The following is a 25,150-nucleotide window of genomic DNA, read 5'->3' as shown; positions in this document are numbered from 1 at the left end:
ATTAGATTATAGGTGGCCCTGCCTATCCTTAATCATTGAATAATAATCAGTTAAAGGGAATTGTGGTAACAAGAAATGATAGAATCTTTCTCGGCGCCCAAACGTAAATGAGACTGATATATATAGCGAGAAGTTATTTGACATAAATTCTAACCTACATAGTTATTTGATGTCCGACTTACAATATTAATGAGAGACTCACCTTCGTCTTACTAACCAGTATTGTAGTCAATGTGTTTATAATTTTGTTTAACAATTTGTGTGTTATCATATGTGATTCTATGTTCTTTGAGTTGGTCACGGAAGTGATTTGTCTTTGATTTGTTGATCTTGAGTGAATTTTAATTAGTTTTTCCCTTTTTGTATGACTAGTGTAGTGCTACATTTTATCTTTGTTTTTAATACATTTGAGAATGTATGTCTTTGGAATTGGTGTCTGCATCCAAATATTACAGAAATTGAGTTCTACAAGATTCTAGGATTCTTGATAAGGTGATACTTAAATTCACTTCTTTAACTGAAATTTATAAGTGTACCTTACACTACACAAGGTAGTGAAGCAGCAATTGCGGCAGCCAGATCCATCACAATTCTGCGCCCTGTAGCACAGTCTTCCAAGTTTATTGTATTGAACAATTCAATAAATGGCACAGAGCAAGCCGGTGATGGCACAGGTTTTGATTGTTACTGAGTTTTAGTTGATAGTACTGTTCATTGTTTATTATCATTATAGCGTTAATTTTAATTGCGTTAATTTCGTATTATTTGTATTTGTGTTTTGTTTATTTACATTTTAGTGTATTGTTTTTATTACTACAAAAAAAGTTATTATAAAGTATACTATTGTAAACCAAAAAGTTATGTATATTAAGGCTGGGCAGTATTCCGTAAAAAACGATATACCGGTATTCATTTACAGACTGATATGTTTTGAAAAATTTACTATTTATTGTGTCATTGAGTCATAGCATTCAGCTACCAATAAACTGGATCGTGTTCGCGTATCTCACGCTGTCTGACATGAGATGCATCTGATCAAAAAACGCTGTTAATGTTCGTGTAACGCAAATTTCCACAGATCTGCACAGTTCCACCAATGGGATCAGTTGGATCCTGCAAATCTGCGCTACATGAACGCGACCCTCTCTCTTCACAATCCCTGCAGAAATCGATGTAATTGGATGATTTATTATTTTTATATTTTAGCTTTTATTTTAAAAAATAGAATTGCCAATCATTTAAGAAACAGCTTAATTATTGTGCATCATAGATTTGCAATGGAAGTTGACATTCGCCTCCATTAACAAGGGGGCAGTAGTAGTTTACATTCAGCTTAACACGTCCCTCTTAATTTCTGCATAATCTTTTGTTTGAAAGCCACAGCTCACCTCCCGCAGCAGCTTCTCAGAACTGTGCTGGGCTGTGCGAGTCTGCGCAGATTTCTGCGGGCGGGGCTTAGTGGCGTCACACAGAAACACTAAAGAACGTGCATGTCTGAGTCTCTGCGCAGAACTGTGCTTCTTGAACGCGACCCTTTTTCTGGAATGAAGGTGCCTCAGCCAAATATCGATAATAAACTCCATGTGTATTGCGTGTTGACATAAACAGACGTGATAAATGCACAATGAATGAAGATGAGGGTGAGCAGTGTGGGTGAAACTTCACAGCAAAGTGACCCCAGTGAATCTGTCCCGAAGAAAGGTGCATTGTTGATAGTGTGGACATGATTTGGTTTCAAGACAACTGACACAGAACAGGAAAATGTAATTCAATGTCAGTTGTGCCATATTATTTTTGCTTTATGAACAGTATAAAATGACCATTAAAAAATACCGTCAAAAATGTGACAAATACCGCGATACTGTATTTTGGCCATATCGCCCAGCCCTAATCATATTTGCATTGTTTTATATGTTTTAACAAAAAAAGTGTTTCTCTCTTGAACACGGGAGCGTAAAGGTTAATGAAAAAAACATTTTTTTTTTCATTTATCATACATTTACATTTTTAAAGCAATGTCAGGTGTTAAAACATTATAATTATTTTCAAAATCTGGTACCTGGGAAGGGTTTTCATTTTTTTCATCTGGAGTTGAAGTGGTTAAGAGGACACTCAAGGTGTATGTTATATATTTAAAAGTATGTTAACAGTATATTTAGAAGTTTTGAAAAAATATATAAAGTATGATGTATTAATATATAAAAGTGGCCATAATTCAATTTTTTTGGTTTTAAAAATATCTTAATGTATTTCACAATATACAAAAACTGCAATTTTACATATTTTAAAGTATATTATAAGATACTGTAATATATTTTCCAGAGAAGACAATATATTGTAATATTGTAATACAAGTTGAAAGGATTTCCACAGTTTAGGAGAGGGGGTGGAGTAGCATTATATGTGAAAAATGACATCGAGGCAGAAGAACTCAAATTAGATCCCAGTAACGGAACACAATATTTGTGGGTCAAACTTTTGAATACAAGATCTGGAGGATTAGTGGTAGGAGTGTGTTACAGACCACCCAACTCAGATATTCAGCAAGATGTTGCATTGTATAGTGTAATCAGGACTGCATGTAGCAAGCATGTGGCTGTTATAATGGGGGACTTCAATTTCCCAAACATATACTGGGAAAGCCCAGTTGGGACTACATAAGCAGAAATAGAAATGGTTGAGATGGTAAATGACTGCTTTCTAACTCAATTTGTAAGGGAACCAACCAGGGAGAGTGCCTGCATTGATTTTCAAATGACCAAGACCGAGTCAGAGGGACACTAGTTAGAGAACCAATGGCAAACTGTGATCACAAAATGGTTAGCTTTGAGGCATTCTTACAACAAAACAAGGATCAAGTCTAAAACAATGGTCTACAATTTTAGAAAAGCAAACCTTGATGGTATGAGGCGGCACTTAGAGGTAGACTGGAGCACACTGGATACAGATTCAGTTGAAAATGGATGGTTATATTTTAAGAATATACTACTTGAGGCTCAGGAGAAATTTGTACCAAAACTTAGCAAATTGAGGACCAAAAAACATTGGCCAAAATGGTTTAATAGAGGTATGCAAAAAAATATCTTGAGAAACAAAATGTTGTATAGCGCATACAAAAGGAATAGATGAAACAAAATACATAGAATATGTTGAGCTGCAAAGAGACCTTAAGAAAGGAATCGGGAAAGCAAAGAGGGAAATAGAAAGAAACCTAGCTCTTGGAGCTAAAGCTAATGCAAACAGCTTTTTTCAATACTACAACAGCAAGAGGTCAATAAAGGATGAAGTGAAACAGATAAAGGGCAAAAATGGAAGTATGTTGGAAAATGAACAAGATGTGGCAATGTTCTAAATGAGTATTTCACACAGGTTTTTACAAAATAAAAAATTGATAACATGCCACAGGTTAACAATCAACCCAGTCAAATCCTAACAGAGATCAGGATAAATGAGGAGGAGGTACTACAGGGACTAACAGAATTAAAAACAAACAAATCACCTGGGCCAGATGGTATATTTCCAACAGTACTTAAAGAAATGAGGGAAATTATTTATAGGCCACTAACTCAAATATCAAATGACACTTGTAACAGCGGATGTGCCAACTGACTGGAAGACAGCAAATGTCATACCAATCCACAAGAAAGGGGACAAAACTGAGCCAGGAAATTACAGACCAATCAGTCTCACCTGCATCAGTTGTAAAATGTTGGAAAAAATGATTAGACAGAAAATAGAGGAGCATCTTAATGAAAACCATATTCTTGGAGATAGTCAACATGGGTTTAGACGAGGCAGATCATGTCTTACTAATTTATTCAATTTTTTTTGAACATGCAAGTGCAGCTGTAGATCACGTGAAAGCATATGATATGATATACTTTGATTTTCAAAAAGCTTTTGATAAGGTTCCACACCAAAGACTGATCCTCAAATTGGAAGTTGTAGGCATTCAGGGTAATGTAAGTAGATGGATTATGAACTGGTTGATGTATAGGAAACAGAGGGTGTTGATAAGAGGATTTGCTTCTAACTGGAGTGAGGTTATTAGTGGAGTTCCACAGGGATCAGTACTAGGGCCTTTGCTTTTTCTAATCTATATTAATGATCTGGACTCTGGGATAGTTAGCAAACTTGTCAAATTTGCCAATGATACTAAAATAGGTGGCTCAGCAGATACAATCTCGGTAGCACAGGCTATTCAAGGGACTTCGATAATATTCAGTTGTGTGAAATCTGATTGGCCCCTGTTCCATCAATCGTCGACGAGAAGAGCAACCGGAGAATTCTTCACAACGATCACAGATGCAATTCCACCCCCAAACAATTGGCGGCACTGCGGCAGTAATGTGTCAATGTAACTTGGGAGAAGAAGCAGTGCTTGAAACTAATGCGCAAAATCGATGGGAATCTCCAAAAAAGGAAGAAGAAGAAGTGCTTTGGCTTGAGCGATACCAGAACATTCTTCTCTGACGTTATGCCAGTACGCGGGAGAACAGTTATCCAACTTGAAAACAATTCTTGGTGAGTCACAAATCCTCGTGTTGGTTGTCATTAAAATATGAAAGGATATTTAGCTGCTGCTCTTACTTATTTTAGGTTTGTTAACTAAATTGTGGAAGAAGCACTGTCGAAGTAAACCAATAAACTTGTAAGCCACTAAACTTGTTAGCAATGTTAACATGTTTTTGCTAAGATAGCGCTAGCAAAGATTCTATAGTTAACTTTATCAAACGTCTGTGGCGCTAACTTTAGGGTTTTTGCATGCACTAACCGCCTTGTATGTAATTATACCTTTGTGATAATGTTAATTATCATGTTTGGCAGATATAGTGAGCATGAAAAAAAAGGGACAGACACAGGGAGCCATTCAGAGGTTTTTTACAAAATTAACCGATGATACCACTGAAAGTGAGGGTTTAAGCAAGGAGAGGTCAGAGGACAGAATCAACCAGAAGGCAGCTGAGGACCAGGGTAGCCCAAACCCCTCTTCACCAGGTCAGAGAAAACATGATGTAGGCAAAGCCAGATGATAGACACAATGTATTAAATGGTATTCATTGAAATTGCAACGAGGAGAAATGTACTGCTTGCTGAGGGTCTGAAAATGTGGTTTTTCGTGGTTTATTAGCTCAACTTGATGTTAGTTTCATTGGTGTTCTAGTGACATTCAACAAAGTCCTGGGACAGTCCAAATTTTTGTCGGACATGTTACAAGAGGCAGCCAAAGATGAACACACGATTGTGTGATTACATAATAACTGCACCATCTGGTGAGCGTAGAGTCAATAAAGATGATGGGGAAAGCTTTAAGAGACATGTGTACTACCCGGTGCTTGATTCAATGGCTGGTGAGTTGCAAAGACGGTTCTCTAAACCCAACTGCAAAATTATGAAGGGAATTCAAGCACTTCACCCACAAAGTGTTACCTTTTTACAGGAAGAGGCTCTTTTTTCCTTTGCAAAGATTTTTGACTCAAATGTTGAGGACTTGTCAAATGAGATGTATCAGAACAAGAGAGTGCTGGATAGGAAAGATAAAAATGTGGAATGCAGAGATTGACCATGCTCCTTGAGTTTGTTGCTTTTCTGGAGCCTTTCAAAGAGGTGTTCCATGAGCTTTTCAGGCTTTGCAAGATTACTGTAGTAATACCGGTAAGCAGTGCTTCTTGTGAGAGAAGCTTTTCAGCTCTAGCACTTATTAAAAACCACTTGAGGACAACCATGGGTAATGCCCGTTTGAGTCACTTGGGTGTCCTAAGCGTTGAATCCCGACGGGCCAGGTCATTAGATTTGGATGAATTTGTCAGGCGTTTCAGCTCCAACATAGCAATCGGAGAATTCTTCTTTTTTGAGGTGTGTGTATTTGTGAATGAGCAAGTTTAAGAAATTGAGTGAGAGAAAGATAAAGAGAGAGAGATGTTTAAGCTGGGAGGTGCAAGTTGTTGCTCCTACTACAGTATGTTAATGCTGCTTTGCATGTTCAAAATTGTTTATCTCATCAAAAAGGGCTTAAATTGCAATTTGTTTTTCTGACAATGTGAAAAAGATGAGAAATAAGAAGCAAATGATTAGGTAAATATATCCACACTGTGAATTGTATTAGGAAACCGTGTTATGGTAACATACGTACATGTTAAAATACCTATTTTTCTGTTCTGAATTTGCTGTGCTCTGCTGCACTTTACCTTATTGTGTGATTTATGCATTGTGTCCTTTATGCACAGTATAAATAAATGAAAAAAAATCATTAAGAACTGTAGCGTTATGTTGGGTGTATTTGGATAAGAGCATTTGGGCTCTGAGCTGAAGCACTGATCTAAAGAAGACCTCTCCCCCCCCCAAAGTTATCAGATTTCCTTAGCTCATCAGCTTGGAACTGGTTTGCATCAAAGTGACAGTTTTGGGGAGGATGGCACCGAGAAGAGGCCAAATAGTTTGGAATTCTGCTATGAGATGTCTGGAGAAAGGGGCCTGTAGGTGATAAAAACTCTTTGAAGTGGATGAGAGCCGAAATCCCGACATAGAGCTACGAACCCAGGCCAACCGGCATTTCCAAAAGATGGCATGGATTGACATCAGTCATAAATCAAGCCCCCCTCCAATAGGACACTGGGGGCTGAAACCGAAATCCAATCTCAAGAACTCAGGGACCAATCACCTATTGATCTGACAGACTATAAGGAACAGCGGACAGTCTTTCTCATTCTCTCTCTCACCTGAACCAGTAATTCGCTGCCACAGCTCAACCTGTAGCTCTGTTGCCAGAACCGGAACCAGAAACCAACCAAGTCTTTGCCGGCAACAGAAGAGTTAAACTGGGAGAAGGAGATTGAGCCGTACGAAGAATTATTTTAAAGGACTTTATTAAATAAAGAACTTTACAGACTGCGCTGCCCGCCTGTGCCCACCTGATCAGTGGAGTTTTACAGCTGGACAATTGACTAAGTCAACTGTATACAAAAGTGTCAGTCATTTAAATAGCTATTTGAGTCTTAAGAAACTTGACCCTTGGAACAAACAGGGCCCTGCTTTCCTCAAAGACTTCGTCTTCAAGTAACTACGGTGGAACCCCTGCTTACAAAGAAGATTTTGTGCACAACCTTGGAGCCTTCAAACCAGTGGAAAATCTGTTTGGAAATGACTCTACTTTCGCGAAACCCCAACTTCCAGGTGCATCGACTGAATGGAAGTTCTTGGACAAAGCCGAACCGGACTGCCTTTGTTCCAAACCACACGGACCTCGTGCCGTGTGCTGTTATCTGAGCCCGAAGCCAGAGACGCCTCTCTGCGACGAAGTTCAGATAAGTTTAACAGTTTGGAGTTTGTGATTCATGACATTTGAGAAATCAGTTAGAAATGTTAATCTGTGATTCACAACTCTAGAATGTGTAATACCATTTAGTTTTTTTAAATATAAATGTGTGTTGCATTAAACTGTTTTGTTGATAATTTTAGAAATAAAATCTGTCAACGCCGAGAAATATCTTCTCATTCCTGTTTAACTGTTTAGTCTGAAATTGACACAAGTTAATAGACATTAGATTATTGGTGGCCCTGCCTATCCTTAATCATTGAATAATAATCAGTTATGGGAAATTGTGGTAACAAGTAATGATAGGATCTTTCTCGGCACCTAAACGTAAATGAGACTGATATATATATAATGAGAAGTTACCTGACATAAATACTAACCTGCGTAGTTATTTAATGTCTGATTAATAATACTAACGAGAGACTCCCCTTCGTCTTACTAACCGGTATTGTAGTCAATGTGTTTGTAACCTTTTTTGTTTAACGATTTGTGTTATCATATGCGATCCCATGGTCTTTGATTTGGTCACGGAAGTGATTTGTCTTTGATTTGTTGATCTAGAGTTGAATTTTAATTAGTTTTTCCCTTTTGTATAATTAGTGTAGTGCTACATTTAGTCTTTGTTTTGAATAAATTTGACAATGTATATCTTTGGAATTGGTGTCTGCGTCCAATTATAAGAATATAGTTATATAAGCAGTTGAACCTAAACATTATGACATCAACATTAAATACACACATTTAAAATGAAATAAATAAAATTGTCTTTTCTAGGTTTGTATACATCTCTTATTATATTTTATTACATTTTAGAACCAAAATACCTCTTTAGACAAGGGGCCTTATTAAGTGGTCTCTCTCTCTCGCTTTCTCTCTACGCGTGATTGATGTTACAAACCCCCTCCCCCCCCCACCACTACCACACGTGTTATCTTTTAACACATTGCAGCTGTATGTACCTCCAGATTCCTAAGTGTTTTGTCGTAACCATCATTCATTAATTAAATTGTTATCATGTTTTTATATCTTCATAGAGCCTAATGGTTAAGAATAACGCTTATATTTTGATAGCCTTACAGGCTTACAGATAGTTACAGGTTTCCAACACCGTTTCGGTTAGGATAACATTATTGTGTTAAGTTAAATTTTTTTTTGTTTTTTTTAAACACAAGCGACTAGAGAACGGCTCATTCTCATCAGAATCTGAGCCCTTGAGATAAGCGTTCCAGCCTGCACTCGGTATATATGTAAACACACACACACACACACACATAGGTTTTGCTGAGATCATATTGAGTGTATTTACTTAATCTTAATGCATGAATGGATTATATTACATATTTATTTAAAATAATTTGATGTTTGGTTACTAATATTATTACAAATGCTGATTTTATTGAGTTGTATTGAAATTTCCCAGTTTCTACTTATATAGTCTATAACTCTTCTATATTTAAGCATTTCTTAACTTAGCAACGTTACATTTCATTTACATTGCACGCTGTTGTGAACACACACACACACACACACACCTTTAAAACTTCATAATTGTATTTATTAAATCTTTACATTGTATTTGCTCTTTAAATAATATGTTTGATATATTCTGAAATGCAAGAAAATATTGGTCTTGGGTAGGTGTAGTATTTACTGAGATTATGCTGATTACTGAAAGTTCCAATTACATTTTCTGTACTACATTTCTTTTACTTTTGTGCATATTCAGGATTTTCTAAAGTTCAGTCCATCTTGTGTCTCTCAAGCTGTCCACAGCCCCCACCGCTTCTACAGATCGCTATCTCTCAACACATTCCATTATCCGGGGGTTGGGGGCCCATCGCCTCAAACGTAAACAGAGCCGATTCTTAAATTGAAAACAGACCCCACCTGTCATCAGTGCCCTGTTAACTCCGCCCCCACATATTTAAATTCTTCAGACGAAACTCTAACGTGATAGGCTATTTCTTCAGTACCCTGTCAACTCCGCCCGCAAATATACAAATTCTTCACCGATCTGAGGTTACTAAAGACGTAGACATCTCCTCGCCACCCCCACTAGCTCAAAAAGCTCCAGACCGACATAACCCTTGTCCATTTGAAAGAGGTAACAGCTTTGGCCCTGTTGAAGAGACAGCCTCACGGATCTCGCTTAAGTAGATGTATCTATGTTACTAAAGAATCAGGAGGGCTTTAATAGAACTCTTTTGGAGCTTCACTCGCGTAGGGAAAAATAGCTATTCTACTAAATAAATCGGGAGGACTTAAATACAACTCTTTCGGAGCTTCATTAGCATAGGGAAAAATATCTATGTTTTCTAAATAATCTGAAGGGTATATATAGCGCTCTTTTGGAGCTTCACACGTATAGAGAAAAATAGCTATTTTACTAAAGAATCAAGTGGGGGGGCCCCCCGAGTTCAACTCAAGTTCAGGTCAAAGGTCAAATCCCCCGCAGCCCCCCCTTCCGAAAAACTGCCCTATATTACTACTACTTATGACTGGCACAGGTATTCTTCTAGCACATGTACACCTAACAAAGAACCATAACATGGCATGATGATAAAACATGATATACACAGAACGTTAAGTGATATAACACCATGGTTTTGTGTAAAAACAATGAATGGTCATGTTAGCACCGAAGGCTTTTGAAGTAGGAGGGGAGGCCTTTGTTTGATAATTGTAGTAAAGAAACTGAAACTTTGAAGGCAATTATTTCTGTCTCTGTGAAGAGTAATATGTCCGGGCTAGCCTTGTCCCTCTGTATGTCTGGCTTCCTGTAGGAGATTTCAGACCAAAGCTGCTACACTGTCCTCTCACTCTTGAGCTGGAAATGGCTGCTCTGGCTGCTTCTCAAAGCTTTTCTAAATGCAGTAAATCATTGTGGGTCTAAACTTCATCCTGTGTCTACAAGCTAGAGATGCTCTTGATTCCTTCATGTGAATGGTAACTATTCACTCCATTATAGAACAAATAACATATCAAAGGTAATATTTGGTCATAAAGTCATGGCCTTATATGGGGTAAACCATGAAATATTGTACTAACTAATGGAAAAAACTGTATTGTGGGTTTCTAAAATTAATGAAAATATACTATATATTAAACACAGTGACAATTGGGACCTATTAAAATATGTCATTAGCTTTAATGTAATTATAAATATTGTCTACCAGTAGTTATAATACACACATTTTGTTTAAATGTCATACATGAGCTGATGTCCTTAATAATAATAATAATAATAATAATAATAATAATAATAATAATAATAATAATAATAATAGAGAAAGTCAAGAAACAACATAATGAATGAAAGAACCCAACACACACAATAACCTATTTAACCTTTTTACATCCACAGAAGGTGACTAGTCAGCTTTTCTCATTAATGTTTTAAAATCAGGATTTGGTATAGCTGTAATGTTGTTCTCTACTTGTTAGTACATTTGTTCTAATCATTAATAGCCTTGAAGCATTCCTAGTGTGAAATACATAGAGGCACTAAACTATCTCAGTCAAGTGAAAATAGGTACACTCCATTGAATGGGCTATATTTTTTTTCATTTTGTGTGTGTTGGGTTCTTTCAATTTAGATAAATAGTTCATGTTTAAGAAAGAGATTGTCTAAATGATCAGGACTGAAAATTTCTAAGCAGATATAATCCATAGAAAATAAGTGAAATGCTCATGCAATACCACAACATCAAAGTGTGTTTATTTTTTTACTTAATGTACATGTATAAATATAGAGTAAGAAAGTATAGGACTGTTTTAAATAATTTTAAAAAACACTCTGAGTACTGGGTTCGTAGGCCTGCAACATAAACTAGATCTCTGTGGCTCTGTCGTTGGGGTGTTATGGCCAGGCCTGGTTGTAGGGCCTTATCTAGAACGCAGCCATCGCTTGCTACTGATAACTGCATTCAGGGCTCTGCCGTTTTCCAAAGCAGTTTAATTATTGCCGCACAGTCTTTGTGTGCCATATTCAGTTTACTTATTTTAATAGCACAAATGAGTTGTTTCTATACAGTTCCCTTTAAGAGACCAATATTGACACATTTCTTTATTTTTATTATTATCACTTTTAATCCTTCACTAGTCTCATAAGGAAACACATTTCTGTGTAAATATTTCTGTTATGTGCACATTTTAGGTATTCAACATATTGATAATGGCAAAAATGATTAAGGTTTAATTAAAAAAATAGACAGTTCTTTGTCTTTGGTTAAATCCCTCTCATTTTGTAACTTTTACTAGTAAGTCAAATTGAGATTTTAAAAGTTGGTACATGTGAGACAGAGCCAAGAAGGTTTAATTCAGACTGTAAATTGTTTATGTACATGGTTAAATTACTTTTGCTAACCTAGTACAGTACTATATACCAATGGTTTATTGTCCTTCAGGCTAAATCATTTTGTATACCAAACAACGGTGAGTGCCATATTCTGAGTAATGTACTTAAACTAGTGCTAATCATGCTCTGAAACCAACCCATAGAGAACAAGGTGAAATCTGGATTAATGGCAAAGCACAGCCATAAAATGTCAACATAATCAAGCCCGGGTCAAAATATAGATGTCTAATTATTCTGAGCACTAATCTTACATTTCATAAAGAAAAGCATTTCATTCTAAGCAATTGTTAGGTGTATACTACGTATTCCAGTTAGTTCACTGTAATGACACAAATGAGAAGTACAATTCTTTAGCACACTCACAGAAAACCATTTCTTTTTAAACAGTTACTAGATAGCCAGTTTATGCCTTCATCTTAGTTATTTCTAATCGCAAGAGTGCTTAAAATTATTAATTCAATGATATGTCTTTGTTCCCCCCTTTTTCTTACTGCTCTCATAAAATAACATTTTATTCAAGCAATAACAGGGTAGCCAAAATATACAACATATCTTAAAGTACAAGTAATCTGAAAGCTGTGTACGGTCTCAGTGCATTTGATGCTTGAGGATTAATTCAACTGAAAATGGTCAAAACAGTGGACTTTTATTGAATGTTAAATTTGACAGTGTCCTCTCTTAAGGACCTGCTGTCTGGGGGCATTGCTGCTTTGGGTGTGTCCAGTGCCATTTCAGATAAGAGAGGCTCTGCAGGACAAGCAGGACAGAGACCTGTCTCACAGACACTCTGCCTGCTCTGCATCTCCCTTTCCCCTCTCCACCGCTCACAGCTGAACTATACTCTGAATCTTACACAGAGCGCTCAGCTTCTGACACTGATGGCAAGACGGGCCTGGCTCCGAGCCTAAGGAAAGCCATGAGGTAATTCAAATTTATTTAATTTCTATACTGTGAAATGTCAGATTGAAAGTGGTTTCTGTTCTTAATGTTTGTATTGTTTACGTATTTCATGTATTGTTGTACATTTTTGTGTTGACGAGTCCTACATCAACATGAATGTGAATTTCAATGTGAAGAGCACGTGTCATGCTCTGTAATGCAAGGGAGCAATGAAGGGCTGTAGAGACACTCATAAGAGTAGCAGATTTAACACTTTTTTATGAACTAATAATTTGTTCTATTTAAATAGAATATGAAATGTAGTAGAAAGTTGTATCAGATCAGACCACTGGACAGAAACACCCCACCAAGACTGAGTTTTCATGTTTCTGCCCTTGTGTTACAAGTCTCCTACAAACTGTTGACAGTGTGGATGAGGGTCTACAGCAGAGGTTCCCCATCCTGCGGTTGTGACAAAGTCAGGGTGAGTTTTGTTTAATATGTTTTTAAATTAATTATTATTATTATTATTATTATTATTATTATTATTATTATGTTATTGTTATTTTATATATATTATTTTGAAAGTAAAAATATGATTGCTTAATATGTTTTTGCATTATTATTACTATTATTATATAGTATTTGTTATTTATATATATTAATTTGTACTTATAAACCACATTAATGTACATAGTAATACAACATGATACATATGATACAAAAAACATGTCTTAGTATTTTAGGGGTTGGAGGCTAATTTGACCATGTTAAAATGGGGTAAGGTTTTGAAGTCATTTTGAACCCCAGCGCACAGCATTGTCTAAGCCCTGCTACCCGCTCTCAATGCCATTGTTAGCTCTGTATTAGACAAGTGTCTAAAAGTTGCATGAATAGATTAATAATACCCCTGTACTACTGGTAAACCTTTAAGTTTACATCATACTTTGTGTAAGTGTTGGACTATGTTGAGGGTGAGCCTATTTGGTTCTGTGTCTGTGTCTGTGAAATAAGCCATTTTACAAAACATAGAGTTTGTAGTGACTTTCAGGGTTTAGTAGAATGAAGTTCTGGGTCGTATAAATATGACATTGTGCTTATTTCTGTCTGCTGTATGTGTATTTCCTGAAGACTGATTGCATTTTCACTATGTAGTTTGCAGATTACTCCTAGAAGTTACAGTGAGGGAAAAAAGTATTTGATCCCCTGCTGATTTTGTACGTTTGCCCACTGACAAAGAAATGATCAGTCTATAATTTTAATGGTAGGTGTATTTTAACAGTGAGAGACAGAATAACAACAAAAAAATCCAGAAAAACACATTTCAAAAAAGTTATACATTAATTTGCATGTTAATGAGGGAAATAAGTATTTGATCCCCTATCAATCAGCAAGATTTCTGGCTCCCAGGTGTCTTTTATACAGGTAACGAGCTGAGATTAGGAGCACTCTCTTAAAGGGAGTGCTCCTAATCGCAGCTTGTTACCTGTTAAAAGACACCTGTCCACAGAAGAAATCAATCAGATTCCAAACTCTCCACCATGGCCAAGACCAAAGAGCTGTCCAAGGATGTCAGGGACAAGATTGTAGACCTACACAAGGCTGGAAGCAGCTTGGTGAGAAGGTGACAACAGTTGGTGCAATTTTTCACAAATGGAAGAAACACAAAATAACTGTCAGTCTCCCTCGGTCTGGGTTTCCATGTAAGATCTCACCTCGTGGAGTTTCAATAATCATGAGAACGGTGAGGAATCAGCCCAGAACTACACGGGAGGATCTTGTTAATGATCTCAAGGCAGCTGGGACCATAGTCACCAAGAAAACTATTCGTTACACACTATGCCATGAAGCACTGAAATCCTGCAGCGCACGCAAGGCCCCCCTGTTCAAGAAAGCACATGTACAGACCCGTCTGAAGTTTGCCAACATCTGAATGATTTAGAGGAGAACTAGGTGAAAGTGTTGTGGTCAGATGAGACCAAAATCGAGCTCTTTGGCATCAACTCAACTCGCCGTGTTTGGAGGAGGAGGAATGACCCCAAGAACACCATCCCCACCGTCAAACATGGAGGTGGAAACATTATGCTTTGGGGGTGTTTTTCTGCTAAGGGGACAGGACAACTGCACCGCATCAAAGGGACAATGGACAGGGCCATGTACCGTCAAATCTTGGGTGAGAACCTCCTTCCCTCAGCCAGGGCATTGAAAATGGGTTGTGGATGAGTATTCCAGCATGACAATAACCCAAAACACACAGCCAAGGCAACAAAGGAGTGGCTCAAGAAGAAGCACATTAAGGTCCTGGAGTGGCCTAGCCAGTCTCCAGACCTTAATCCCATAGAAAATCTGTGGAGGGAGCTGAAGGTTCGAGTTGCCAAACATCAGCCTCGAAACCTTAATGACTTGGAGAGGATCTACAAAGAGGAGTGGGACAAAATCCCTCCTGAGATGTGTGCAAACATGGTGGCCAACTACAAGAAATGTCTGACCTCTGTGATTGCCAACAAGGGTTTTGCCACCAAGTACTAAGTCGAAGGGGTCAAATACTTATTTCCCTCATTAACATGCAAATCAATGTATAACTTTTTTTAAATGCATTTTTCTGGATTTTTTTGTTGTTATTCTGTCTCTCACTGTTAAAATACACCTACCATTAAAATTATAGACTGATCATTTCTTTGTCAGTTGGCAAACATACAAAATCAGCAGGGGATCAAATACTTTTTTCCCCCACTGTATATAAATAATTTTACAAAACTTAAAATTTGCAGTAAAATACCATTTGTGCTTATTATATCCTTGCAATGTGGTCCCTATTTCTGTGTTTTGTATGTGTTTCATGCTTGCAGTTGTCACCATGTATTTGTAGGTTTGAAAAATAAGGTATTTCCAAAGGAATATAAACTTAAGTGTTTCTCACTTTATTTACAATAGATACCTGATGTACTTTGTTGCCAGAATCAGGTATAACTTTGAAAAAGAAGCCAACAGTGAAAGACTTAATAGAATATATATGGAATATGCTGGAAATGTTATGGAATGACATTACTCCGTACAGGTCAGTGTCTCTTTCTGTGCAATGTTGGTGTTGTGAACCAGAAATTAATGATTACAAGTATCTGTACAACATTTTTTGGAGTATCTTTATCTACTTCTGACTATGTTCCATGTTGTAAAATGCTTGTTTGTCACAATAAAAGTCACCATTGTTTGTGTGTGTGTGTGTATTTTATTAATTCTATACATTTGAGCACAAACAAATCATATTATATATACATTTTATATATTATTTTATACATATGAGTACTCACAAATAGTGCTTCACTGTGTCTCTCTAAGAAAAGTGGTGTACATGTCTTTAGTGTCTATTGATAAATAAAACATTATCTATATCTATATATATCTATATATCTATATATCTATATATATATATATATATACATACACTCACCTAAAGGATTATTAGGAACACCATACTAATACTGTGTTTGACCCCCTTTCGCCTTCAGAACTGCCTTAATTCTATGTGGCATTGATTCAACAAGGTGCTGAAAGCATTCTTTAGAAACATTGGCCCATATTGATAGGATAGCATCTTGCAGTTGATGGAGATTTGTGGGATGCACATCCAGGGCACGAAGCTCCCGTTCCACCACATCCCAAAGATGCTCTATTGGGTTGAGATCTGGTGACTGTGGGGGCCAGTTTAGTACAGTGAACTCATTGTCATGTTCAAGAAACCAATTTGAAATGATTCGACCTTTGTGACATGGTGCATTATCCTGCTGGAAGTAGCCATCAGAGGATGGGTACATGGTGGTCATAAAGGGATGGACATGGTCAGAAACAATGCTCAGGTAGGCCGTGGCATTTAAACGATGCCCAATTGGCACTAAGGGGCCTAAAGTGTGCCAAGAAAACATCCCCCACACCATTACACCACCACCACCAGCCTGCACAGTGGTAACAAGGCATGATGGATCCATGTTCTCATTCTGTTTACGCCAAATTGTGACTCTACCATCTGAATGTCTCAACAGAAATCGAGACTCATCAGACCAGGCAACATGTTTCCAGTCTTCAACTGTCCAATTTTGGTGAGCTTGTGCAAATTGTAGCCTCTTTTTCCTATTTGTAGTGGAGATGAGTGGTACCCGGTGGGGTCTTCTGCTGTTGTAGCCCATCCGCCTCAAGGTTGTACGTGTTGTGGCTTCACAAATGCTTTGCTGCATACCTCGGTTGTAACGAGTGGTTATTTCAGTCAAAGTTGCTCTTCTATCAGCTTGAATCAGTCGGCCCATTCTCCTCTGACCTCTAGCATCAACAAGGCATTTTCGCCCACAGGACTGCCGCATACTAGATGTTTTTCCCTTTTCACACCATTCTTTGTAAACCCTAGAAATGGTTGTGCGTGAAAATCCCAGTAACTGAGCAGATTGTGAAATACTCAGACCGGCCCGTCTGGCACCAACAACCATGCCACGCTCAAAATTGCTTAAATCACCTTTCTTTCCCATTCAGACATTCAGTTTGGAGTTCAGGAGATTGTCTTGACCAGGACCACACCCCTAAATGCATTGAAGCAACTGCCATGTGATTGGTTGGTTAGATAATTGCATTAATGAGAAATTGAACAGGTGTTCCTAATAATCCTTTAGGTGAGTGTATACTGGGCCTGCTACAAAGGTAACTACAGGGACACACTGTACTGTACTGGGGCTACTACATAGGTAAGCATACAGACACTGTACTGTATTGGGGCTAATACAAAGGTAACCATGGAGACCACTATACTGTACTGGGGCTACTACATAGGTAACCATAGAGACACACTGATCTATACCAGTGTTAATTTCGGCAACTATTTTACATTTAGTTCTAGTCTTACTCTTTTGACTAAAGTGCTTTATCAGTTTTAATCACATTTTAGTCCTTTCATGTTTCATTAGTTGTAGTTAATATTAGTCGACGAAAACTCCTGTCATTTTAGTCAATCTAATTTTAGTCCACATTTTGTGTTACTTCATTATCACCATTATGCATTATGTCTGACAGCAGATGTTTACATCAATTAGTGGAAGGATGCAAAACAAACATATTGATTGACTTAATTTGAAATGTAATTGAAATCAAGTCACAAACAGCTTTGGAAAATTCAAGTCTCTCTTGAAAATTAGTGTAATAAGAATAGGGTTACAAGAACAGTATGGAAGCATATAGTGGACTTCATTCAATTGAAAAATGTATTCCCACAGTTGCATTTTAATTTATGCACGCATTATTTAGGTCAAAATGCAAATACAATAATCCCATTTGAATTTTTATATTCCAGTACTTACATTCGCTGACAATATTAAAATGTCCAATGATTTTTGCATTAACATATCATTTTCAAACACATCCCCTGCTGATAAACAAAACAAAATTAAATTAAAAAAATTGATGTTTAAAGTGATATAGCATAAGCATATATAAGCCCTACTGTAGCCAAGCATTAATTGGATTTCATGCTGTAAGTGCTTAACTTGGCTTACTGTACTTAAAAGTTAGCCAGTTAGATCCTAACTTTAGTAATTACAAGACCCGTACATACCAGTCCAATATACAAAATAACAGACAATCTGTATCAACTTCACATTAAGCCCAATACATTAAACCACATCAAACTTGTTCAATGTTTAGCAATACACCATTCCCATTGGTGGAGCAGCGCATATCTGCATAGAACTGCGATAAGCTGTACTACACGAACATGATGACCGAGTCAACTAATGCATACTTATGATTGGACCATGAAACAACTCCCTGACCGGCAACCTTCCAAAGCACTGTAATTTAAGTCCATCAGTCTTGCATTTAATTTTCGTTTTGGCACATTTTAGTCAACTAAAATTATAAGTTATTTATTTTTAGTTATCGTTTTTTCCAGAGTATTTAGTCTCATTATCATCATAGTTATTGTCACTGAAAATAGGTTGTTGATTAATAAGGTGGTGTGATTCCTCATGAGTTAATGTATGAATACCACAGTATTTACTATGGAGAGTTATCAGTGCCAAAATTAAGATGAACGTGATTATGAACATGAAGATGATTATGAAGATGATTATGAAGATGAACATGAAGATGATTATGGACACTTGCCACTGGACACTTGGGCAAGACAGCGGAGAAGTCGCTCAAGTCGCCGCGGTTAAGTATCTCTTTTTCTCTCGCATTTCCTAATTTAGTTAAGAGTTACATTGATTGTTTACGTGGTTGGTTGTTTAGCTATGAATTATATATCTTGCACCTGTATTGGAGTAAGAGCAGCGACTGTTTGTTAGTTAATTTAGCAACTTACGGAGCACACTCGACACGCCCTGTCTGCAATCAGAAGCATTACACTGTAGGCTGTGATTATTTAGCATTTATTTAGCATTACTACGAGCTATTGTTCAGTGTAACTGTGTGTGTCTGGCACTGTCTTTATCTGTATTCAGATATTAAGCGGCCATTAATTGTTAGCAGTCCTGCATGGGAGGGAGGGACATCCTGACCAGCCTTGTGTCATTCAACGCAACACAGGTGTGCGCTATCCTAATTAGATACAGGTGAAGTACTTAACAGCCTGCTGGACCCCCTGCGCCAGCAGTCAGTGCCAGCAGCCTTCAGTGACCCCCTTGCGAAGGGCCCTGTCTCCAAAGGGCAGGGACTCTAGCTGCGGGACTCTAGCTGCGGGACTCTAGCTGCGGGACTCTAGCTGCGGGACTCTAGCTGCGGGACTCTAGCTGCGGGACTCCAGCGAGGAGACGACGCACAGCAACAAGAGGCAACCATGACGATCTCTACGATTCCCATCCTGCTCTCTCCGCCTTCTCAGCGTGCACCTGCACGCCATTGCTTCCCTAATCCCTCTAACCTCATCTCTCTGCCTCTCCCCTCCTCCTCCCTCCCCTCTACTCCACTCTCTGGGGGCCTGTGGAACTACCACTCGGCATCCAACAAAGCCGACTTCATCTCCGCCTTCGCCTCCCACCAGTCTCTGGATTTCCTCGCTTTCACTGAGATATGGATCTCCCCAGACAACTCTACCACCCCTGCTGCCTTATCCTCTCTGTTTGTCCTGTCCCACTCCCCTCATCATACCGGGCGGGGAGGAGGAACAGGGCTCCTGTTCTCCCCTTCTCTCCTCTTTTCTGTCCCCCCTCTCTCTCCTCCTATCACGACCCACAGCTTTGAATTCCATGCAGTGGAAATCACCATTCCCACTCACCTCTTCCTTCTAGTTCTCTACTGTCCACCTGGTCCACTCACCTCCTTCCTGGATGAACTTGACATTCTTCTCTCCTCCCTCCCCTCACTGTCCTCACCTACCATCCTCCTGGGAGACTTCAACATCCACTTCTCCAACCCTTCCCACTGTGCCAGACTTCTTCCTCTCCTTCACTCCTTTAATTTCTCTCTCTCCCCATCTCCCCCCACTCACAGGGCTGGCTGCCAGCTAGACCTCATCTTCTCTAGAGGCTGCTCCCCTTTGACACTCTCCGTGACACCCATGGACATCTCAGAACACCATTTAATCTCCTTCTCCCTTTCCCTCCCCTCCCTCCCCACTCCACCCACTCCCTCTGTCACCTTCCGCCGTAATCTCCGCTCTGTCTCCCCCTCCACCCTTAGATGGGGTGGGCAGGATGATATGTGAGAGGACAGAGAGAGTCAAGGGAGCAGGTGAGTGAAGTTTCCACTCTCCTCCTACATCACAAACCTACAACATGTGCCCTGGACCCTCTCCCTTCTCGCCTCCTCCAAGCGACCGCTCCTGATCTACTCCACTTCATCTCCTCCCTCCTCAACTACTCACTCCTCTCTGGCTGTTTCCCCTCTGCATTTAAACAAGCTGCTGGCATCCCATTCCTCAAGAAACCAACCCTTGACACCACCTCTCCTCAGAACTACCACCCTGTCTCCCTACTCCCCTTCCTTTCAAAGAATCTTGAGCGGGTGGTCCACCGTCGGCTCTCTGACTTTCTGTCCCAACACTCACTCCTTGATCCTCTGCAATCCGGCTTCCGCACAGCTCACTCCACTGAGACGGCTCTCCTGACAGTCACTGACTCCCTCAGCTGTGCTCAGATGGCCTCCCTCTCCTCAGTCCTCATCCTCCTTGACCTCTCCGCAGCATTTGACACCGTCGATCACTCCATCCTCCTCTCCTGCCTTGCTGACCTTGGAATCTGCTCTCACTTGGTACCTCAGTGACCGGACCTACCAAGTGACATGGCGAGGTTCCTTATCCACCCCCCAACCTCTCCTCACAGGGGTTCCCCAAGGCTCCATCCTGGGCCCCCTCCTGTTGTCTTTCTACACTCGCTCCCTGGGCCCCCTCATTGCATCCCATGGTTTCTCCTACCACTTTTACGCTGATGATGCGCAGATCTTCCTGTCTTTTCCCTCTTCTGACCCTCTCATCCCCTCTCGCATCTCTTCCTGCTTGTCTGCTATCTCTGCCTGGATGCACTCACACCACCTCAAGCTCAACCTCTCCAAATCGGATCTTCTGTTTTTCCCCCACTCTTCCTCACCTTCTGCTGACCTCTCCATCTCGACCCCCTTGGAATCCACCACACTCTCTCCTTCATCTTCCGCTAAAAATCTCGGAGTCACCCTCGATCCTGTGCTCTCCTACACCCAGCACATCACTATACCAACACGCACCTGTTGATTCTTCCTGAGCAACATACGCCAAATCCGTCCCTTCCTCACCGACTACTCGACACAGCTGCTCGTCCAGTCACTGGTCCTCTCCCACTTGGACTACTGCAACTCCCCCCTGGCCGGCTTACCTGCAACTACTACCCGCCCGCTCCAGCTCATCCAGAACTCTGCGGCTCGTCTGATATTCTCTCTGCCCCATTTTGCACATGCTACTCCGCTCCATCCACTGGCTCCCGATACCAGGATGCATTCAGTTCAAGACATTGACCCTCACCTACCGCTGTCTCGACCACACTGCACCGAGTTACCTTCAGACACTCTTCTCTCCATACATCCCCTCCAGACCACTGCGGTCTTCCAGTGCCAGAAGACAAACTCTACCTCCTTTCCACTCCCCTTCCTGCAGAGCCCGCCCGCACCTTCTCATCCCTGGCCCCTAAATGGTGGAACGACCTGCCCACCGAAGTCAAAACAGCAGAGTCCTTGACCTCATTCTGGCGCTTACTCAAGACACATCTTTTCAGACTGTACTTATAATATTAGTCCTTTTAATCCCTGTTAGATAGCACTAAATGGAGTTGTATTATGCTTCTTGCATTCTTGATCGTTTTCCTCCGTGCTCCCTTTCCCATAGCCCTACATCTTGACAGCACTTAGCTTTACCATCCAGGATGTATGACCTCACTTACTGTACTTGCCTGTGTAAATTGGAAGTTGTAAAATGTATTATAATTTGGTATTGCTATGTTTTATGTAAATTGTATTTGTAATGATTGATGCCTTTACTTAACTGTATTTTTGCACTTTGTTTTGCACTTCTGTTGTAAGTCACCCTGGATAAGGGTATATGCCAAGAAATAAAAATAATAATAATTATGAACATGAAGATGATTATATGCATTGGATTAGCCAATAAGTGCACTGGCTACCGTCCACTAGCTCTGATTGACAGAGTTCAAAGTTTTGTCACATTGAAAAAGAAAAAGAAATACAGGAGATGCTACAAAATGTAGAAGCGCACTGAGAAATGTAAATAGCAAAGAGACGAACAGGAAATAAATATATACGTGTTGAAACTAATTAATGAATAAATAAATGTTGAAATAAACAAACAAATAAATAGATGAATTAATAAATAGACCTAAATTTCATGTATTTGTTTAATCATGTATTTATTTTCTGTGTATTTATTTTAAATTTCAGTAGGGATAGTCCTCCACACCGTGTAACTCCATGAAATAAAATATATTTGTAAAATATATATATATATACCTAAAAAACATTATCCATACATCATAATTTGAACGCACAAAATATGAAGATGAAGATGCAGACTGTCAGCCTTTAAAATGTTGTCATAGAAAGTGGTTGAAAGTCAGACGCAGAGCAATGGCAGACAGATGTGTTTCAATGGAAGTTAAAACTGAATAGTTTCTATATTGTATTTTGTTTGTTTTTATTCAGGATAATGTACAGAGACACATCTACTCGATCACATGGTATCTATACATAAAGGGAGGTGGTAAATTTTACTCTTATTGCATTTAATTTAGGCTTTATACAATGTATTGTGAAGCTATATAACACATACATATACAGATATAGGTAGGCTATATATATGTAGTGATTAAGGCGCATGACTGTGAGACTGCTATTTTGTGGGTTTGACAGACACTCTGAGCCGAGACTCGAACCCAGGACGCCTGGAGCTGTGAGGCATCTGCGCTAACCACCTGTTAATAATCATCTTCATGTTCATAATCACGTTCATCTTAATTTTGGCACTGATAACCATCCATAATTAACACATGAATATGCCATGCACTTCTGTTTTCAGAATCCAGTCTTTAATTTTCATCACTGTTCGTACTGCCTTCTCTCACTTTTCTAATCTTGACCTCAGACCTGCAAACTCAGTTTCTGATATTCACTTCATTTCTCACCTTGCAGTAATTCTTGCATGATTGCTTACTCACCCAGAGTCATATGAATGCATAGAAACCTTTTTTTTTTATTCTGTGCGTCCAGTTTGGAGGAAATGTAATTTATCGTTTTGTTAGTACAATTGCTGGTCGAAAATGGTCGCAAAACGCCAACTCTCAAAAGCCGGCAAACAGATCTTTTAACTACCTAAAAGCTTGGCCATTTGTCATTTGTAGTTTTACAATACTAAAACGAGTAAACAAATAGTTCAATAAATTGGTTAATTTACTGGTAGTCATAAGAAATTAGTCTACACATACTTCCTTATTTACAGACTACTTTAGGTTCTGCCTGAACTCTGTTTACATTCGCACACAGTGAGCATATCCTTGTGCCGCCTCATCACAGCTGATTAAATGCGTAGTTAGGCTTAATAGTTCCAAAAGAAAAATATTTGTTAACATTTATCAAAATACTTTAGAGAATACTTAATGTGCAATTGTACTGTCGACCCAGCTTTTAAGTGTTTGAAAAATCTATTAGCCGGCTTTTGAGATTCAGCATTTTGCGACCATTTGCTCAGAGCAATTGTGCTATGCTAACGAAACGATAAATTCAAATTCCTTCAAACTGGACGGACAGAATTCAAATCGTATGACTGTGGGTGAGTATGCAATCAGGCTAAAATGCCAAAATACTGAAGTATCCATTTAATATAAAAAGTGACCACAATACGAGGAACTGAACCGCTCCATGATGGTGGCAAGCTGATAATGAATCATTTCCAAACAAAGGATCAGTCATTAGCCCTCCTCTCCACAGGCAAACTCACAGAAAGTGAGCTTGTCTTACTCTTAAAAAAACAAATGCTCACTGCCATTCTGCTCAAAGCAGCACAAGGATGTCAGCTGGCATTTGTTTGATTTGAAAGTAAACCATAGGCCCATACCAGCAAAACACAAGGACTGAAATAACTAATATATAATATATTATATGTCATCTGTCTTTCACAAGGTTTAGGGGCTTCCTAATGTAAGGAAACCTACTGGACAAATACTAAAAGTGCAAAAATTCCATTTAGTTGCAATATTGAGACCCAACATGGCTGTTTAAGATTGGGCAATTCAGTGGTTCAGAAAAATGAAAGACAATTGCCAGGGTTACCCAATGGTACCTTTCCCTGATGCCGTACAAGATTACAGTAAGATACAATTATGGCAAGGAGAATAAAATTGTTGACTGTGTCCCGGTTTATGGACATGCACAATATTAAGGGGAAGGGTATGTGAAGAACGGGAGCACATGTCATCAGCCAACTGGATCTAAAATACTCATGCTGTTCTACATTTATTTACATGTTACATCTAAATACCAGTATTGCTAGCATATTCATATTCCTCCTTTCTCTTATCTGTCTTCATAATATTAAAAAAACATGAACAAGTATTTTATTTCCAGATTTAATCAATGTTTTTTCTTCTTCCTGCTGCAATGTCCTCAAAGATGCAGCAGCACATCCACCACCCCCCACTACGACCACGACATTGTCTATATATGTAGAGAAGTACAGAGAGACAGGGCAGCCCAGGACACACAGCCCTGAGAGCACACTGTGCAAGGGCTCAATGGCCAAGGATTAGAGCATCCCTGACAGAGAGCAATACTATCTGATCCCATTGCCCACCCTGAAAGAGCACTCATGCCATCGTTAATCTACAAGACACTCTGAATGTCACTGTACAGCACCCGAGTCAGAGCTATATAAACAGGACCGAACCCTAAGGTCTCTGGTGAGTGCCATAAATTCTGCTGCTCAGCCCTGTTAAAAACATTCTCCTGGTCCAGTGAAATCAGACCAGTATCTACACCCAATAGTCTGGAGACTCCAAAAACATCCCGACTATGAACCTGCCGAGCACACAGTAGGACTGGTCAGAGTGTATCACTACCGCCATGCCTCCACACCCTGAACCCACAGC

The 25,150-nt window shown here is 39.2% G+C and overlaps 1 long non-coding RNA gene and 1 other non-coding gene across 2 annotated transcripts in view; one reads left to right on the top strand and one right to left on the bottom strand.

Annotated features, from left to right (window-relative positions):
* LOC136711779 (uncharacterized) overlaps positions 1-13,042 on the top strand; it is a 37,227-nt gene extending 24,185 nt beyond the window's left edge. Inside the window, exons 3-4 of the long non-coding RNA XR_010804776.1 lie at positions 12,530-12,593; positions 12,959-13,042. This is a non-coding gene — a long non-coding RNA (uncharacterized LOC136711779). The remainder of the gene's footprint in view (positions 1-12,529; positions 12,594-12,958) is intronic.
* An 11,147-nt stretch (positions 13,043-24,189) lies between these two features.
* Positions 24,190-24,247, bottom strand: LOC136712040 (U7 small nuclear RNA). Its single transcript, XR_010804810.1, has one exon. It is a non-coding gene; the product is annotated as a U7 small nuclear RNA (small nuclear RNA).
* Positions 24,248-25,150: the final 903 nt, after the last annotated feature.

Source organism: Amia ocellicauda, chromosome 16 (genome assembly GCF_036373705.1).
Source record: "Amia ocellicauda isolate fAmiCal2 chromosome 16, fAmiCal2.hap1, whole genome shotgun sequence".
Classification (NCBI taxonomy): Eukaryota; Metazoa; Chordata; class Actinopteri; order Amiiformes; family Amiidae; genus Amia; species Amia ocellicauda.
The sequence above is the reverse complement of the archived record's forward strand: the minus strand, read 5'-3'. Positions and strand labels throughout refer to the sequence as shown.